We start from the raw sequence: 6,274 nt of genomic DNA on the forward strand, positions 1-6,274 counted from the left end.
CCCAAAACAAAAAAACAAAAAAAAACATGACCCGGGACTTGAACTCAATTTCTTTGTGGATGGAGCTTAACTGCCATCAGTTTAAAGAATAACTTTTGCCTTTTAACCATGATAGGAAAGTATGGAAAAAAAAAAAAAAAAAAAAAAAAAAAAACGATGACCCGGGGGACCTGTCGTCAAAATCCCAAAAGTATGAAAAAAACAAAAAAAACAAAAAAAAACATTACCCGGGACTTGAACTCAATTTCTTTGTGGATGGAGCTTAACTGCCATCAGTTTAAAGAATATCTTTTGCCTTTTAACCATGATAGGAAAGTATGAAAAAAAACAAAAAACGATGACCCGGGACCTGTCGTCAAAATCCCAAAAGAATGAAATAAACAAAAAACAAAAAAAAACATGACCCGGGACTTGAACTCAATTTCTTTGTGGATGGAGCTTAACTGCCATCAGTTTAAAGAATATATTTTGCCTTTTAACTATGATAGGAAAGTATGAAAAAAAAAAAAAACGATGACCCGGGACCTGTCGTCAAAATCCCAAAAGTATGAAAAAAACAAAAAACAAAAAAAAACATGACCCGGGACTTGAACTCAATTTCTTTGTGGATGGAGCTCAACTGCCATCAGTTTAAAGAATATATTTTGCCTTTTAACCATGATAGGAAAGTATGAAAAAAAACAAAAAACGATGACCCGGAACCTGTCGTCAAAATCCCAAAAGTATGAAAAAAACAAAAAACAAAAAAAAACATGACCCGGGACTTGAACTCAATTTCTTTGTGGATGGAGCTTAACTGCCATCAGTTTAAAGAATATATTTTGCCTTTTAACCATGATTGGAAAGTATGAAAAAAAAAAAAAAAAAAAAAAAACGATGACCCGGGACCTGTCGTCAAAATCCCAAAAGTATGAAAAAAACAAAAAACAAAAAAAAACATTACCCGGGACTTGAACTCAATTTTTTTGTGGATGGAGCTTAACTGCCATCAGTTTAAAGAATATATTTTGCCTTTTAACAATGATAGGAAAGTATGAAAAAAAAAAAAAAAAAACGATGACCCGGGACCTGTCGTCAAAATCCCAAAAGTATGAAAAAAACAAAAAACAAAAAAAAACATGACCCGGGACTTGAACTCAATTTCTATGTGGATGGAGCTTACCATCAGTTTAAAGAATATCTTTTGCATTTTAACCATGATATGAAAGTATGAAAAAAAACAAAAAAAAAAAAAAACGATGACCCGGGACCTGTCGTCAAAATCCCAAAAGTATGAAAAAACAAAAAAACTAAAAAAAAACATGACCCGGGACTTGAACTCAATTTCTTTGTGGATGGAGCTTAACTGCCATCAGTTTAAAGAATATCTTTTGCCTTTTAACAATGATAGGAAAGTATGAAAAAAAAAAAAAAAAAACGATGACCCGGGACCTGTCGTCAAAATCCCAAAAGTATGAAAAAACAAAAAAACCAAAAAAAACATGACCCGGGACTTGAACTCAATTTCTTTGTGGATGGAGCTTAACTGCCATCAGTTTAAATAATATATTTTGCCTTTTAACCATGATAGGAAAGTATGAAAAAAAATAAAAAAAAATAAAACGATGACCCGGGACCTGTCGTCAAAATCCCAAAAGTATGAGAAAAAAAAAAAAAAAAAAAAAACATGACCCGGGACCTGTCGTCAAAATCCCAAAAGTATGAAAAAAACAAAAAAACAAAAAAAACATGACCCGGGACTTGAACTAATTTTTTTTGTGGATGGAGCTTAACTGCCATCAGTTTAAAGAATATCTTTTGCCTTTTAACCATGATAGGAAAGTATGAAAAAAAACAAAAAAAAACGATGACCCGGGACTAGTCGTCAAAATCCCAAAAGTATGAAAAAACAAAAAACAAACAAAAACATGACCCGGTACTTGAACTCAATTTTTTTGTGGATGGAGCTTAACTGCCATCAGTTTAAAGAATATCTTTTGCCTTTTAACAATGATAGGAAAGTATAAAAAAAAAAAAAAAAAAAAAAAAAACGATGACCCGGGACTAGTCGTCAAAATCCCAAAAGTATGAAAAATAAAAAAACATGACCCGGGACTTGAACTCAAATTTTTTGTGGATGGAGCTTAACTGCCATCAGTTTCAAGAATATCTTTTGCCTTTTAACAATGATAGGAAAGTATGAAAAAAAATAAAAAAAAATAAAACGATGACCCGGGACCTGTCGTCAAATTCCCAAAAGTATGAAAAAAAAAAAAAAAAAAAAAACATGACCCGAGACCTGTCGTCAAAATCCCAAAAGTATGAAAAAAACAAAAAACAAAAAAAAACATGACCCGGGACTTGAACTCAATTTCTTTGTGGATGGAGCTCAACTGCCATCAGTTTAAAGAATATCTTTTGCCTTTTAACCATGATAGGAAAGTATGAAAAAAAAAAAAAAAAAAAAAAAACGATGACCCGGGACCTGTCGTCAAAATCCCAAAAGTATGAAAAAAAAAAAAACATGACCCGGGACTTGAACTCAATTTCTTTGTGGATGGAGCTTAACTGCCATCAGTTTAAAGAATATATTTTGCCTTTTAACCATGATAGGAAAGTATGAAAAAAAAAAAAAAAAAAAAAAAAAACGATGACCCGGGACCTGTCGTCAAAATCCCAAAAGTATGAAAAAAACAAAAAACAAAAAAAAACATTACCCGGGACTTGAACTCAATTTCTTTGTGGATGGAGCTCAACTGCCATCAGTTTAAAGAATATCTTTTGCCTTTTAACCATGATATGAAAGTATGAAAAAAAAAAAAAAAAAAAAAAAACGATGACCCGGGACCTGTCGTCAAAATCCCAAAAGTATGAAAAAAAAAAAAACATGACCCGGGACTTGAACTCAATTTCTTTGTGGATGGAGCTTAACTGCCATCAGTTTAAAGAATATATTTTGCCTTTTAACCATGATAGGAAAGTATGAAAAAAAACAAAAACAAAAAAAAAAACGATGACCCGGGACCTGTCGTCAAAATCCCAAAAGTATGAAAAAAACAAAAAACAAATAAAAACATGACCCGGGACTTGAACTCAATTTCTTTGTGGATGGAGCTTAACTGCCATCAGTTTAAAGAATATATTTTGCCTTTTAACCATGATAGGAAAGTATGAAAAAAAAAAAAAAAAAAAAAAAAAAACGATGACCCGGGACCTGTCGTCAAAATCCCAAAAGTATGAAAAAAACAAAAAAAAACATTACCCGGGACTTGAACTCAATTTCTTTGTGGATGGAGCTCAACTGCCATCAGTTTAAAGAATATCTTTTGCCTTTTAACCATGATAGGAAAGTATGAAAAAAAACAAAAAACGATGACCCGGGACCTGTCGTCAAAATCCCAAAAGTATGAAAAAAACAAAAAACAAAAAAAAACATGACCCGGGACTTGAACTCAATTTCTTTGTGGATGGAGCTTAACTGCCATCAGTTTAAAGAATATATTTTGCCTTTTAACCATGATAGGAAAGTATGAAAAAAAAAAAAAAACGATGACCCGGGACCTGTCGTCAAAATCCCAAAAGTATGAAAAAACAAAAAAACAAAAAAAACATGACCCGGGACTTGAACTCAATTTCTTTGTGGATGGAGCTTAACTGCCATCAGTTTAAAGAATATCTTTTGCCTTTTAACAATGATAGGAAAGTATGAAAAAAAAAACTAAAAAAACGATGACCCGGGACCTGTCGTCAAAATCCCAAAAGTATGAAAAAAACAAAAAACAAAAAAAAACATGACCCGGGACTTGAACTCAATTTATTTGTGGATGGAGCTTAACTGCCATCAGTTTAAAGAATATCTTTTGCCTTTTAACCATGATAGGAAAGTATGAAAAAAAACAAAAAACGATGACCCGGGACCTGTCGTCAAAATCCCAAAAGTATGAAAAAAACAAAAAACAAAAAAAAACATGACCCGGGACTTGAACTCAATTTCTTTGTGGATGGAGCTTAACTGCCATCAGTTTAAAGAATATATTTTGCCTTTTAACCATGATAGGAAAGTATGAAAAAAAAAAAAAAAAAACGATGACCCGGGACCTGTCGTCAAAATCCCAAAAGTATGAAAAAACAAAAAAACAAAAAAAAACATGACCCGGGACTTGAACTCAATTTCTTTGTGGATGGAGCTTAACTGCCATCAGTTTAAAGAATATCTTTTGCCTTTTAACAATGATAGGAAAGTATGAAAAAAACAAAAAAAAACGATGACCCGGGACCTGTCGTCAAAATCCCAAAACAAAAAAACAAAAAAAAACATGACCCGGGACTTGAACTCAATTTCTTTGTGGATGGAGCTTAACTGCCATCAGTTTAAAGAATATCTTTTGCCTTTTAACCATGATAGGAAAGTATGAAAAAAAAAAAAAAAAAAACGATGACCCGGGACCTGTCGTCAAAATCCCAAAAGTATGAAAAAAAAAAAAACATGACCCGGGACTTGAACTCAATTTCTTTGTGGATGGAGCTTAACTGCCATCAGTTTAAAGAATATATTTTGCCTTTTAACCATGATAGGAAAGTATAAAAAAAAAAAAAAAAAAACGATGACCCGGGACCTGTCGTCAAAATCCCAAAAGTATGAAAAAAAAAAAAAAAAAAAAACCTAACCTGGGACTTGAACTCAATTTCTTTGTGGATGGAGCTTAACTGCCATCAGTTTAAAGAATATCTTTTGCCTTTTAACCATGATATGAAAGTATGAAAAAAAAAAAAAAAAAAAAAAACGATGACCCGGGACCTGTAGTTAAAATCCCAAAAGTATGAAAAAACAAAAAAACAAAAAAAAACATGACCCGGGACTTGAACTCAATTTCTTTGTGGATGGAGCTTAACTGCCATCAGTTTAAAGAATATCTTTTGCCTTTTAACAATGATAGGAAAGTACGAAAAAAACAAAAAAAAACGATGACCCGGGACCTGTCGTCAAAATCCAAAAAAAACCAAACAAAAAAAAACATGACCCGGGACTTGAACTCAATTTCTTTGTGGATGGAGCTGAACTGCCATCAGTTTAAAGAATATCTTTTGCCTTTTAACCATGATAGGAAAGTATGAAAAAAAAAAAAAAAAAAAAAAAAAAACGATGACCCGGGACCTGTCGTCAAAATCCCAAAAGTATGAAAAAAACAAAAAACAAAAAAAAACATGACCCGGGACTTGAACTCAATTTCTTTGTGGATGGAGCTTAACTGCCATCAGTTTGAAGAATATCTTTTGCCTTTTAACCATGATAGGAAAGTATGAAAAAAAACAAAAAACGATGACCCGGGACCTGTCGTCAAAATCCCAAAAGTATGAAAAAAACAAAAAACAAAAAAAAACATGACCCGGGACTTTGAACTCAATTTCTTTGTGGATGGAGCTTAACTGCCATCAGTTTAAAGAATATATTTTGCCTTTTAACCATGATAGGAAAGTATGAAAAAAAAACAAAAAACGATGACCCGGGACCTGTCGTCAAAATCCCAAAAGTATGAAAAAAACAAAAAACAAAAAAAAACATGATCCGGGACTTGAACTCAATTTCTTTGTGGATGGAGCTTAACTGCCATCAGTTTAAAGAATATATTTTGCCTTTTAACCATGATATGAAAGTATGAAAAAAAAAAAAAAAAAAAAAAACATGACCCGGGACTTGAACTCAATTTATTTGTGGATGGAGCTTAACTGCCATCAGTTTAAAGAATATATTTTGCCTTTTAACCATGATAGGAAAGTATGAAAAAAACAAAAAACAAAAAAAAAAACGATGACCCGGGACCCTGTCGTCAAAATCCCAAAAGTATGAAAAAAACAAAAAACAAAAAAAAACATTACCCGGGACTTGAACTCAATTTCTTTGTGGATGGAGCTCAACTGCCATCAGTTTAAAGAATATCTTTTGCCTTTTAACCATGATATGAAAGTATGAAAAAAAAAAAAAAAAAAAAAAAACGATGACCCGGGACCTGTCGTCAAAATCCCAAAAGTATGAAAAAAAAACAAACATGACCCGGGACTTGAACTCAATTTCTTTGTGGATGGAGCTTAACTGCCATCAGTTTAAAGAATATATTTTGCCTTTTAACCATGATAAGAAAGTATGAAAAAAAAAAAAAAAAAAAAAAAAAACGATGACCCGGGACCTGTCGTCAAAATCCCAAAAGTATGAAAAAAACAAAAAACAAATAAAAACATGACCCGGGACTTGAACTCAATTTCTTTGTGGATGGAGCTCAACTGCCATCAGTTTAAA

The sequence above is a fragment of the Phoxinus phoxinus genome, assembly GCF_949152265.1.
Source record: "Phoxinus phoxinus genome assembly, chromosome: 7".
Classification (NCBI taxonomy): Eukaryota; Metazoa; Chordata; class Actinopteri; order Cypriniformes; family Leuciscidae; genus Phoxinus; species Phoxinus phoxinus.